This window comes from Cherax quadricarinatus, chromosome 63 (genome assembly GCF_038502225.1).
Source record: "Cherax quadricarinatus isolate ZL_2023a chromosome 63, ASM3850222v1, whole genome shotgun sequence".
NCBI classification, from domain to species: Eukaryota; Metazoa; Arthropoda; class Malacostraca; order Decapoda; family Parastacidae; genus Cherax; species Cherax quadricarinatus.
This window is the reverse complement of record NC_091354.1, coordinates 16,837,833-16,852,799: the sequence shown is the minus strand read 5'-3', so window position 1 is coordinate 16,852,799 and position 14,967 is coordinate 16,837,833.

Below are 14,967 nucleotides of genomic sequence, written 5' to 3'. Positions count from 1 at the left end.
ATCGTCTTCACATCTCTACTGTTCCTGCCTACTTTCTGCATTCGACTGAAGAAGCCTACTGTGTAGGCGAAACGTTTCGGAATAAAGTTGTCTAACTGTTGCATATGTGTCTTACCTAACAACCTGTCGGTATTGTATACCATTTTGATGTTCATCTATTTCTCTTACTAAGAACACTCCTCTCCAGAGCTATTCTTCATCTATCCCGTCTTCCCCGCTCATCCCATTGGGATCTTACCTAAACTTGTTTGCTTGTTTTGCTTTGCTTGCTGCAGGTCTGGCCTAGGTTAAGCAGGTCCACCTCACACCCACTCATGTTCTGATCTAACCTATTTTTAAAGCTACACAAGGTTCTCGCTTCAATGACTATTCGGGAGTTTGTTCCACTCATCCACAACTCTGATTACCAAACCAATGGTTTCCTATATCCTTTCTAAATCTATTTTCTTCCAGCTTGAACCAGTTGCTGCAAGTCCTGTCTTGATTAGATATTTTTAACGTGTTATTTACATCTCCTTTATTTATTCCTGTTTCCATTTACACCTCTCAATCATATTTCCCTAATTCTACGCCTTTCCAGAGTGCACCCTCCTCAAGGAAGGTTCCTTGATGAAATTAAGACACATGTGCAACATCTGGATATCTTTATTGTAGACGTTTCGCCATCCAGTGGCTTTATCAATACAAATTCCAGGACATAACTTGAAGACAGTAGGACTACAGAAGATGAGGTAATCAGTCCCTCAACCTTGGAGTAGGTGCGAAGAGCACCGTAGTCGTGGAGATTCTGAAGCAGAAGCAAGGACATGTACATAACCTTCAGGACTACTACAACTAAGCCATCTCTTTGGGAAGGACCTACTTCCACTGGGGAATCCCGCCTACCAGTGACTATGCCCTCGTCTGCTACACCCGACGTTAGTATATAAGCGCCAGGCTCCTTGCTTCTGCTTCTGCTTTAGGGACAAGATTGGCCCACTTAAGAGTAACTCTGGTCAGAACACTGACAGTGATAAGAATATGTGTGAAATTCTAAATACCTACTTCCTCTCAGTTTTCACCCAGGAAAATACTAGCGATATTCCTGAAATAATAGATTATGTAGAACAGGATGATAAACTATGTACGATTGCGGTAACTAGTGACATGGTCCTCAGACAAATGGAGAAACTAAAACCTATCAAATCCCCAGGTCCTGATGAACTGTTTTCAAGGGTGTTAAAGGAATGTAAAGAGGAACTTAGCATACCTTTGGCTAATCTTTTTAACATGTCACTACAAACTGGCATAGTGCCTGATAAGTGGAAAATGGCAAATGTAATACCTATTTACAAGGCAGGTGACAGGTCCTTGGCTTCGAACTATAGACCAATAAGCCTTTCCTCCATAGTGGGAAAATTTATGGAATCAATAATTGCAGAAGCAATTCGTAGCCATCTTGACAGGCACAGATTGATTAATGAATCTCAACACGGTTTTACAAAAGGGCATTCCTGTCTTACGAATTTATTAATTTTTTTCACTAAGGTGTTTGAGGAGGTAGATCATGGTAATGAATATGATATTGTGTATATGGACTTCAATAAGGCTTTCGATAGAGTTCCACACCAGAGGCTATTGAGGAAACTTAGGGCACACGGAATAGGAGGAGAAATTTTTTCCTGGGTAGAGGCATGGCTGACAAATAGACAGCAGAGAGTTTGCATAAATGGGGAGAAATCAGAATGGGGGCACGTCACAAGCGGTGTTCCTCAGGGGTCAGTGTTGGGCCCGTTGTTGTTCACAATTTACATAAAAGACATGATGAGGGAATAAATAGCGATATAAGCAAATTTGCTGATGACACCAAAACAGGCCGTCCAATTCATTCTAATCAGGATTGTGGAAAATTGCATTTATCTGAATGTAACTCATTATATACATAACAGAAAATGATAACAAAGATAATTATTATTTATCAGAGTTACATAGACAAGTAGGAATTTGGGACACCTAGGTCGCAAAAATGTCCCCCTTCGATACCTACAACTGTCATATCCACAAGTTGCTCTGGACCTATTAATTAAATGAAATATACATACACCAGGAATACTGGTAAATATATAAATTTGTGGACTGTATATTAAAAATAATAAATGGTTATATATATTACCTGGAGTTTACCTGGAGAGAGTTCCGGGGGTCAACGCCCCCGCGTCCCGGTCTGTGACCAGGCCTCCTGGTGGATCAGAGCCTGATCAACCAGGCTGTTGCTGCTGGCTGCACGCAAACCAACGTACGAGCCACAGCTCGGCTGATCCGGAACTGACTTTAGGTGCTTGTCCAGTGCCAGCTTGAAGACTGCCAGGGGTCTGTTGGTAATCCCCCTTATGTGTGCTGGGAGGCAGTTGAACAGTCTTGGGCCCCTGACACTTATTGTATGGTCTCTTAACGTGCTAGTGACACCCCTGCTTTTCATTGGGGGGATGGTGCATCGTCTGGCAAGTCTTTTGCTTTCGTAGTGAGTGATTTTCGTGTGCAAGTTCGGTACTAGTCCCTCTAGGATTTTCCAGGTGTATATAATCATGTATCTCTCCCTCCTGCGTTCCAGGGAATACAGGTTTAGGAACCTCAAGCGCTCCCAATAATTGAGGTGTTTTATCTCCGTTATGCGCGCCGTGAAAGTTCTCTGTACATTTTCTAGGTCGGCAGTTTCACCTGCCTTGAAAGGTGCTGTTAGTGTGCAGCAATATTCCAGCCTAGATAGAACAAGTGACCTGAAGAGTGTCATCATGGGCTTGGCCTCCCTAGTTTTGAAGGTTCTCATTATCCATCCTGTCATTTTTCTAGCAGATGCGATTGATACAATGTTATGGTCCTTGAAGGTGAGATCCTCCGACATGATCACTCCCAGGTCTTTGACGTTGGTGTTTCGCTCTATTTTGTGGCCAGAATTTGTTTTGTACTCTGATGAAGATTTAATTTCCTCATGTTTACCATATCTGAGTAATTGAAATTTCTCATCATTGAACTTCATATTGTTTTCTGCAGCCCACTGAAAGATTTGGTTGATGTCTGCCTGGAGCTTTGCAGTGTCACAAATGGAAGACACTGTCATGCAGATTCGGGTGTCATCTGCAAAGGAAGACACGGTGCTGTGGCTGACATCCTTGTCTATGTCGGATATGAGGATGAGGAACAAGATGGGAGCGAGTACTGTGCCTTGTGGAACAGAGCTTTTCACCGTAGCTGCCTCGGACTTTACTCTGTTGACGACTACTCTCTGTGTTCTGTTAGTGAGGAAATTATAGATCCATCGACCGACTTTTCCTGTTATTCCTTTAGCACGCATTTTGTGCGCTATTACACCATGGTCACACTTGTCGAAGGCTTTTGCAAAGTCTGTATATATTACATCTGCATTCTTTTTGTCTTCTAGTGCATTTAGGACCTTGTCGTAGTGATCCAATAGTTGAGACAGACAGGAGCGACCTGTTCTAAACCCATGTTGCCCTGGGTTGTGTAACTGATGGGTTTCTAGATGGGTGGTGATCTTGCTTCTTAGGACCCTTTCAAAGATTTTTATGATATGGGATGTTAGTGCTATTGGTCTGTAGTTCTTTGCTGTTGCTTTACTGCCCCCTTTGTGGAGTGGGGCTATGTCTGTTGTTTTTAGTAACTGTGGGACGACCCCCGTGTCCATGCTCCCTCTCCATAGGATGGAAAAGGCTCGTGATAGAGGCTTCTTGCAGTTTGACTAGTTATTAAGTTGTATCATACTCAGAAAAACCTCACTAACTAAATTTATGAAAACACTGGCCAGAATTATACACAAATCTAGAAAGCTTATCTGAGGTTCCTGGAGCTGTCTTGTCCAGTCGTCTGATATCTCAAGTTATGCAGGAATGCATGTCCAACAATTTCGCCTCCTATTTGAGAGGTGTCAGCCCAATTTTAACCTCTAGAGCACGAAAATTCCTTCCCATTGAACTAACGTTGTATCCAATTCAAAACCAAGATGGCGAGTCTCTTGCGCATGCGCAGAGCCTCCCTGTCGGCTCCATTCTCTTCTTTTAAAAATACACTTTTAATCAAGTTTATTTACATAGCATAATATTGGAAAATTATTTTCCACAAAGATATTAGAGCACTCCAGGATGATTTGAATAGACTGACGCAATGGTCTGAGAAGTGGCAGATGCAGTTTAATATTGACAAATGCAAAGTTGTAAATGTTGGTGTGGAAAATTGCATTTACTTGGATGTATCATTATATACATAACAGTAAATGAACATAGATAATTATTTATCAGTTAGACAAGTAGGAATTTGGGACACCTAGGTCGCAAAAAATGTCCCCCTTCGATACCTACAACTGTCATATCCACAAGTTGCTCTGGACCTATTAATTAAATGAAATATACTTTACCCCATGGACTTCTCGTACGTTTAAGGTGTGCATTTATCATCGCTTGAAGTAGGAATGGACTGGATGTAGCACCAAATAATAAAGCGAAAGGTTTTCAGAGGGCTAAGTGGGTCAATAGGATTCTCAGGCCATAAGAAGCAGGTACAATCCCGGTCAGCCTCTTGTAAACCCACTCTTAGGAAAGCTTTACTTATGTCAGCCATAAAGGCTGATATCTCCTAATTTTTCCGTCAACGACGGACCTGTCATCAAACAGCCATTTAAACTAGGTACATTTTTGTTACTCCTGTCACTACAATTAAACACAATTCTCAGAGGAGTGGTCTTAGAATCCTTCTTCACTCCGTGATGTGGCAAATAGTGACCATAAATTTTGGCTAGCTCAGGAGGTACCTCTTCTATAAATTTATTAATTGACTGCTCAGCAATTATATCATTATAGGCAGTTAAGAATTCTGGTGTCTTACTCAGTTCGCGGAGCTGAGCCTTTAATTGTCCATATGCCATTCTGTAATTAGTGGGCAATTCTGGATGATTCAGTCTCCACGGAAGTCGCACCCAGTATTGTCCAGATTCAAATTTTACATCTCTCAGGTATTGCTCCTGAGTAAAAGAATCGTCTGGACTTTCTTCATTTACATTTATTCCAATGCTGTCTAATTCCCACAATTTATGCACTGGCTCAACACCATCCTCTATGGAAGAATTATACTGGGGTACGACTTCATGAGTAAGACACACAGTTATGGTATTTGTAGTTTCCTCTAGTCATGAATTATTATTACGAGGAATCCTACCATACATTACATGGCCTCCTGCAGTCTTCAAAAGGGTGACACCACATTTCTTTACCATACCCTTTACAAAGGAGGCATAATAGTCACTACCTATCAAAATATTTATTGGGCCTACAGAATCATCACTTACACCAGAAGGTGCTAAATTTACATTATGTGAGTCTTTCTGTAGCTTTACTAAGCCCTACTGTAGATATTTTCTCTGGAAGTCTATCTACAATACTGCATTAACACGTTTTTTTCTCATTGCCCAACCTGACAGTTACATAAACAGTGTCATACAATTGAGACCTTTTATCCGAGAGAAACCCAGATAATTTTAAAGTTGTGGGATCTCCCATCTGTACTTTCATACCATCAAGACATTTACGTTTAATGAAAGCTTAAGTCTCGAGACACTCCCCAGAGAGGGAGCCAAGGCCGGGTCACCACTACCTGGAAAAGACCCGGGCCGGGAGAATACCGGCGAATAAAAAAAAATGAAAGCACGTTGGGATCCTTGGTCTAATAATGCAGTTACATTTCTTGATTTATGCCTTTTATCATCAATTTTTACCTGTAACACAGGTAAGGCTACTTCAGCAAAACCATCATTAACATTAGCAGCAATTTTTACATTAGCTACTGTTGTGTCAGGATTGTCAACATTATCATTATTATCAACATTGTCATATAGACCCTTACACATGACTATATGGTGTCTTCCTTTGTGACATTGATAACAGTTGTTTAATTTGGCATAACAATACTTTACATTGTGATTACCCAAACACCTGATACATCTGTCAAGTTCCTCCAATCTTTCAACTTTATCATTCCATGAATTTTATGCAATGCAATTCTTAGAAAAATGAGTACCCTTGCAGAAGAGACAATCTCTCTTTTCTTTGACTGGTTTCTTATTAACTGGGCTACTCTTAGGAGGGTACTTATTCTTCTTACTTTGTGGAGAATCATTATTTCTGATTCCTGCTACTTGATATGCACCTATCCAACTCTTTTTAGGAAATGAAATTTGATTATTACAATTGGGATAATTTTTCCCTTTGTGAAACTTGACAGATACCTCAGAGTTATTATGTGTTGCATCTTTAAAATGAGTTGGTTGGCTGGTCTGCAACTGAACAATTAATTCTTGTAGACCTAGTCTTATTTCCTCCAGACCAAAATAACCCTTGTGATATTTGTTCGAGAAACATTCAATTGTTTTACAGCTTAATTTATTCTGTACTATGGCACTCAATAACCAGTCTGATTCCTTCAGATTATATTTATTGCTTAAAGTTTTGAGAGTGCTCTCCAGTTTAACTCTAAACTGCTGTAAACCTTTGTAAGTGTGATCTGGAGATTTTAAATTAACAATGATATTCACTAGATCCAACCTACTTTGTTCTATATTACCATAAGTGACCTTCAACAAGTCAACTGCTTCCTTGTAAGAGTCATCTACATTGGGAAAGGCTTGTATGAGTATGTGAGCATCTCCTCTTACCTGTCCTTTGAGGTAAAATAATTTAGTTACACAGGCTAGGTCACTCCTGTCATGCACAGCTGCTTTAAAAATTGACCAAAATTCCTCCTAATTTTCACCAGGATTAAATACAGGTAAACATAGTTCTGGGAGTTTTGGCAAAGACATATTATTTGTTGGAGCAGACTGATTAACTGCCTGGTTTACACATTTTAATTTATTCAAGGCCTGACTTTTACAAGAAAGAATCTTTTCCTCTAATTCATAATACTGATTAATCATGAGATCTATTTCAGTCTCATCTACACAGTTTACTAATAAATCTCCTTCATATTTGTTGTAATATAATTTGTATGATTCATATCTATTCCCTAAAGCATCTAAATACAATTTTAAATCATCAGTATTCACAGTTTCTTGATTCATTAATTCCAAGCACTTATTATATGCCTTGGTTACATGAACTTTTCTAGCCTGTATTGATGCTTTCTTTACTCTATATTCCATATGTTTGTCTTCTATATTAATTTCCTCATTTTCAGCCATGATGCAATGTATTAAATTCAACTTAATAACACTGATTACAACTCACAACACTGACACAACTTACCTTTGAATAAATCCCAGCTACTTGAGCTTAGCAATTACATGTAAGAAAATAATATAAACTTCAAATGTACATTAATACAAACAAACCTTTAGCCAAACTTGGCTTATCAAAATTAATATTACACAGATTAATATAATCCTTGCCAGAATTTGGCATAGCAAATTAATATTATACACAGTATAATCTTTAGCCACACTTGTCTTATCAGTTACACATACACTGATATAAATCTTGGCCAGAATTGTCTTATCAAATTAAAATTATACAAATACATTAATATAAATCCTAGCCACTTTGGCTTTGCAAAATTAATATACACATTAATATAATTAGCTACACTTGACTTATCCAAATTAATATTGTAATAATTATAATCCACTACACATTAAGTAAATTTGTGAACTTAACATCCACCTCCTTCTGTCATTTCACATATAATTATTAAGTAATTAACTAATTAATGACTTCACTAATTACCTCCGGTTCAAGAAGGACCAACGGGCAAATTAAATGTGGAAAATTGCATTTATCTGAATGTATCATTATATACATAACAGTAAATGAACATAGATAATTATTATTTATCAGTTAGACAAGTAGGAATTTGGGACACCTAGGTCGCAAAAAATGTCCCACTTCGATACCTACAACTGTCATATCCACAAGTTGCTCTGGACCTATTAATTAAATTAAATATACATCACCAGGATTGCTGGTAAATATATAAATTTGTGGACTGTATATTAAAAATAATAAATGGTTATAGATACACATATATACACATTTATACAACAGAAGCAGAATATATCTTAATCATAACACTCACCAATTTGACTGGAGATTAATGTGTCATGTACAGGACCCCCCATTCTGCCTTCATTTATGAAGAATTTACTGGCCAGAAATTAAACATAATTTAGACAGCTTATCTGAGGTTCCTGGAGTTGTCCTGTCCTGTCGCCTGATTCTCAAATCATGCAGGAATGCACATCCAACAATTTCGCCTCCTATTTGAGAGGTGTCAGCCCAATTTTAACCTTTAGAGCATGAAAAATTTTTTCCCATTATTCACAACGTGTTATTCAATTCAAAGAAAATGGCGACTCTCTCCCCCAGTCGCAGGTTTCCCATTTTCGATAACATACTTCTTTTAAAAATACAATATAGGGCATCTATATGTACCTATAAATTACCATATTTTCCGAAAATATATACAGTATTTTCCACAGTTGGACAGTTAAATAACCATGCCACATATAAACTAAATAATGCAGATCTTAATACTACTGATTGTGAAAAGGATTTAGGAGTTCTGGTTAGCAGTAACCTAAAACCAAGACAACAGTTCATTAGTGTTCGCAATAAAGCTAACAGAATTCTTGGCTTCATATCTAGAAGTATTAATAATAGAAGTCCTCAGGTTGTTCTTCAACTCTATATATCCTTGGTTAGGCCTCATTTAGACTATGCTGCTCACTTCTGGTCACAGTATTACGGAATGGATATAAATGCTCTGGAAAACTTACAAAGGAGGATGACAAAGATTATCCCATGTATCAGAAATCTTCCCTATGAGGATAGACTGAGGGCCTTGAATCTGCACTCTCTTGAAAGGCGTAGAATTAGGGGGGATATGATCGAGGTGTATAAATGGAAAACAGGAATAAATAAAGGGGATGTAAATAGAGTGCTGAAAATTTCCAGCCATGACAGGAGGTGTACCTCTGTAATCTTTTGACTACCGCCCACAGGATGGGTATGGGGTGCATAATAACTAACATGACAGGACTCGCAGCATTGGTTTCAAGTTGGAAAAATTCAGATTCAGGAAGGATATAGGAAAGTACTGGTTTGGTAATAGAGTTGTGGATGAGTGGAACAAACTCCCGAGTACAGTTATTTAGGCTAAAACGTTGTGTAATTTTAAAAATAGGTTAGATAAATACATAAGTGGGTGTGGGTGGGTGTGAGTTGACCTGACTAGCTTGTGCTGCTGGGTCTGGTGCAGTGCTCCTTCCTTGAGTGGAGATGACCAGGCTGGGTGGGTCATTGGGATAATCCGGGGTGTGGGTTATTGGTCTAATCCGGGGGGAAACATGGACCTGCTCTGCTTGGGTCAGTAGGCCTGTTGCAGTGTTCCTTCTTTCTTATGTTCTTATGTTACACAAATAACCTGCACATAAAAGAGAGAAGCTTACGACGACGTTTCGGTCCGACTTGGACCATTTACAAAGTCACACTAACTTTGTAAATGGTCCAAGTCGGACCGAAACGTCGTCGTAAGCTTCTCTCTTTCATGTGCGGGTTATTTGTGTATCGTTCCAGTCACGTTATTGTGCCTTTTTTGTTATTTATGTTCTTATGTTCCAGACTCACATACACACCTTCATCGACCAACGATCTCGCCTCTCTAATTACCCCATGTTGAGAGAGACTTTCCTCAGAGTGGTCGTTACTGGACCTTCGTCTCACCATCAGGATTGGTGCGTCGGTGGCTGCCTACCCAAGGGCAGGAAGCCTCCCTCTGCACTCCTGTTGCTGTCTGAGGTCTCCACGCCTCAGACTGTATGTGTAGTCTACACGCCATACAGCTAGTGTTGCCTCTCCTCGCCGCTCACAGCCAGTGTTGCTTCTCCTCGCCGCTCACAGCCAGTGTTGCCTCTTTTCCTCCAGTGGTGGTTACTGGAGCTTCGTCTAGACCAGCAGGATTGGTGCGTCGGTGGCTGCCTACCCAAGGGCAGGAAGCCTCCCTCTGCACTCCTGTTGCTGTCTGAAGTCTCCACGCCTCAGCCTGTACGTGTGGTCTGCATGCCATACAGCCAGTGTGCCTCTTATCGCCGTTCAGAGCATACAGTGCTCCATCAAGCTACAGCTCACCTCCTCAGTGTCCTGCGCCTCCAGCGACGGACTCCACAAGAAAACTTTAAAGTTATAACCAGGCAAGTACGTGTGTCTACTTCACACGTACTTGCCTAGCCAATTATTCTCACAGATTTGGCCGCCACATCTAATTTAAGATGCCTTCAATGCCTTCCACTTCCTTCCCCCTTACCATTCCTCCTCTACCGCCAACACCTGCCTCTACTCTGTCTACTCCTGCCTCTAAGGCCTACCCTGCCTCTATCTCTTCCAAACCCAATTCTTTCTTGCTTAACCTCAAATACTCTAAATCTGATCATGCCACTATCTGTCCTGGAAATTTATTGTACCAGATCACTGGCGCACCTCAGCTGAAAGTCTTTAAAACCAACTCAGGCTTCAAACTCCTTCTTGACAGACATTCCTATGAAACGTACACCTCAACCGAGACCAGACAAAAACTTCTCATGAGCACTGCACCAAATGCACAGTGATCGCAAAACACGTAGATTATTCTCTCCTGACTGCCTATGACACAGACAAAGAAGACTTAATCAAAGACATTAGTACTAAGAACAAAGTCTCTGTTGGTGATATTTACAGACCTGAGAACTCTACCATCCTCAAAATCCGCTGTTCAAGTCCTGACGCCTCTACACTCTTTAATCAAGGAATCCTTGCCAAGACCATCTGCATTCCTCCAAACATTCTCTTCACTCCAAACTTTCACCCCATCACACAATGTCTGAAATGCTACAAATTCGGCCACGACAAAATCTCATGCACTTCCACACAAATCTGCTCCAGATGTTCAGCAACTGGCCACTTCTGGAACACTTGCAACCTCCCCCTTAAATGTTCTAACTGCGGCGGGTCACACACTGCAGTTACAAATTCCTGCCCTTCTAGAAAAGACATTCTCTCCACCCTCAGAGCCAGCCAACCTCCCTCCCTCCGCAACCCCTTCCCTGCACCTCCCTCCCCTACTATACCTTCCTCTCCTACCCCCAATGCCTGGGCTACTCCACGCACTTGGTCTACCTCTCCTACTCTACACACCTCAAACACCAACACACAGACTACAAGCACTTCTCCTTCTACATCTACACCCACACTAGACTACAAAACTAACTGCCAACTCGCCACTGCTGCCCACTCTGCGATGGTAATTTCTCAAGCTTACCAATCAGACTACTCACATGTCCTTATCCTAATCTTGTCTGCAAACAATCTTCCCTCTTTAATTATCCCTCCTTCCTGCTTCTCTTCTAAGCCCCCTACAACCTCTACCTCCTCCCTCTCTCCCACCCCCCACTTCCTACACCCACCAGCTCTCCTCCTCCCCTACCCCTCTGCACTACTTCTACCCCTCCCACCAACACCCCTACTGCTACTGCTACGACCACCCCTTCCCCCACCTCCTTACCCACTTCCTCATCCCCAACCAAAGCTTCCACTTCCTCATCCCTTACCATAGCTTCCACTTCGTCTTCCCCTACCAAAGCTTCCACTTCCTCTGCATCTACCTTCGCCCACTCCTCCACCTTAGTTTAATATGTTTATTATGCACCCCATACCCATCCTGTGGGCGGTAGTCAAAAGATTACAGAGGTACATAATTGGTCCAGGGACTGGACTCCAAAGTTTTGATAGCTGAGCAAGTTACAGAGGTAATGAACTCACAATTTACAAAGGTAATGAACTCACAATTTACAAAGGTAATGAACTCACAATTTACAAAGGTAATGAACTCCAGGTAAGTCTGGTCACAATCATGACAAGTTACAAAGGTATTTACAGATTACAGAGGTACGTAATGGGTCCAGGGACTGGGCCCCCAAAGTTTTGATACCAAAACTTCATCCAATTCCAACTCTACCTCCTCCAGACAAAATCCACTCAAACCTAAACCTGCCCCAACTTCTGACAGACAGACCAAAGAACATAAAAACAGATCCATCTCTTCCTCCCCCTCCAGGAAACGGGTCCATAACACCTACAAACACACATCCACCGATGGCACCACTATCATGGGCTTTAATCCAAACTCCTCCCACGACATTAACTTTGCTTTGACGAAACCATTAAATCATGTTTAAAGTGATTCAGTTCAACGTATGTTCTTACTATACAATTAGACACCTACTGGCCGAGCTCCTTGAAGCAGAGAGGCCAGATATTGTTTTGCTAAACAGTACCTGCCTCAAAGCCCCTCAACGTATCCGCCATTATGGTTATACTGCACTACAGTCCCCCTATGATTCCCACGATGGGGTTGCCATCCTTGTCAAATCCAACATAAAACACAAATCTCTCCCAATCCCTTTTATTCACAAACACTGTCTTGCAGTCAGAATACACACCCACCTTGGTCCCTTTATCTTTTTCACCACCTATGCTCGCCCAAACACTATTCTCAACATACACGACCTCTCCTTAGTCTTCAACTACACCAACACACCAACATACCTACTAGCTGACATGAATGCCAAACACACCGCCTTTCATCACACCAGTAACAACCAACTTGGTCACCAATTACTCAACTTCACAAACCATAAACACCTAATTCATCTTGGCCTAGACTTCAACACCTTCTACAACCACACGGGCCAAAGCAAACCAGACATAATTCTGGCAAACAGAGCCAGCGCTCTATTTCAACACTACATCTCACCTGGCCCTATTACAGGCTCTGATCACATCCCAGTCATCTTACACATCTCCTCCAACCCTATCCTCATTCCAACCACACCTTCCTTCTCCTACAAGAACACTGACTGGGATGCTTTCAAACAACACATAGACAATATTAACCTCACCTATGACTACAACAACAAACCTATCTCTGACATCGATACTCAACTTGATCTCATCCGGGACACCATTACACAAGCAGCCGACACCGCAATACCAAAGAAAACTCACACCACTCGTTATTCCTTCAAACCGTCACTCAGAACAAGAAGACTAATTATCTGCTACCACAACCGCTTCCTCTACAACACACATAGATTTAATCAAGTCCAATTAGATCTCACTTACCTTAGAAACAACATTTTACACAGCCTAGACCAAGACCACAACAATCACTGGTCACAACTCATACAACAAGCGGACAAACAGCGTATTAAAACACTAAAGCCTTCTGGAACTTTATAAAAAAAATCAGAGGCACAACTCCCACCAACAAATTCAAACACATCACCCACAACAACACACACATCTCAGACCCGCAGGCTGCTACCAACATCTTCAAACACATCTGGGAGAACATCTTCCACCCTCACCCACCTCACCCTAACGTTATTCAACACATTCAGAACATAGAACACTGGAACACTGCACACACACAAGAAACAACACCAGATAGCCACATACATCTAGACTCTCCCACCTCCTCCCAAGAACTCGACACTCCTTTCACCAACACAGACATTAAAACTCTCCTCAGACACCTTCCTCCCAAGGCTCCTGGTGCCTCTGGCCTAAACCATATTATCCTAAAACACCTTCCTGACTCTATCATTACTGCCTACACAAACCTCCTCAATGCCTCCCTTGCCTCTGGATACTTCCCTCTTCAAAGCTGCTACTGCTATCCTCCTTCCTAAACCCAATAAAGACCACTCTGACCCTAGAAACTATCGCCCTATCAGCCTCCTCGAAACTTTAGGAAAACTCTTTGAAAAACTCATCAACCATCGCCTTCGCGATGGTTGATGGGTATATATAGGCTCAGAGTGAGGTACAATGCTAGTGGTAGTAGTAGTAATACAATATGTTAGAACAATTAACTTGCGCATGAGTAAAGGATATAAAAGCTATTACTTGGGAAACGTAAAAATTTATTAGACAAATATTTCTATTGGAGGCTGGATAGAGAAGGCCTGCACCTCACTCTGAGCCTATATATACCCTCTGTGTCCATGTACTGTTTGTAACGGCTTGATAAAGCTCCTGGAGAGCGAAACGTTGCCACAATAAAATGTCACATTAGTTCCACTTGTGTCCTTTTACTTTACATATTGTCGGTAATTCTACCAACTTTATTACAATACAGAGAAAGTATAATAACCTATGTGACATGTCAAGATGTCTTATTAGTGAAAATAAGATACCAGATATACTAAGGAAATTTCCTAATTTTGCTTGTAAAAGATAACTGAACTGTAGATATATATATAAATATAAACCCATATGTACACCTGTTAACCCTTGTGGGGCCTAGTTCCTAGGCCTTTTGTGTATCCATATGCTCTTGCGCTACCGTCCACAGGATGAATATAGAGTGCACAATAAACTAGCCACAGGATGGACATGGGGTGCACAATAAACTAGTCTTCCTGGTAACTGAAGTATGTTCAAGGCATATTCCCCCCAGAAAGAAGAGAAATAAACTGCAGAAAGAAAGACGCTCCCTCTACAGAAGACGACGAAGAATCACTGAGCTCCTCAAGAATGTTAGATTATGATACACGGAAGGAAGCGCTGACCAGGGAAGTGGAAAGTATCGAACTTAAGTTAAAGGATTCTTACAGGATCCAGGAGAGACACGAGGAGCTAACAGCGATTAGTGAAATTGAAAGAAATTCGAAATATTTATTTTCGTATGCCCAAAACAAGGCAAATACCACATCTAGTATCGGGTCCTTGCTCAAACAAGATGGGACTTACACAGATGACAATATAGGAATGAGTGAGATACTGAAATCCTAATATGACTCTGTGTTTAGCGAGCCACTAATCAGTCTAAAGATCGACAATCCAAATGATTTTTTCATGAATGAACCTCAAAACTCCATCAATGTATGTCAGATTT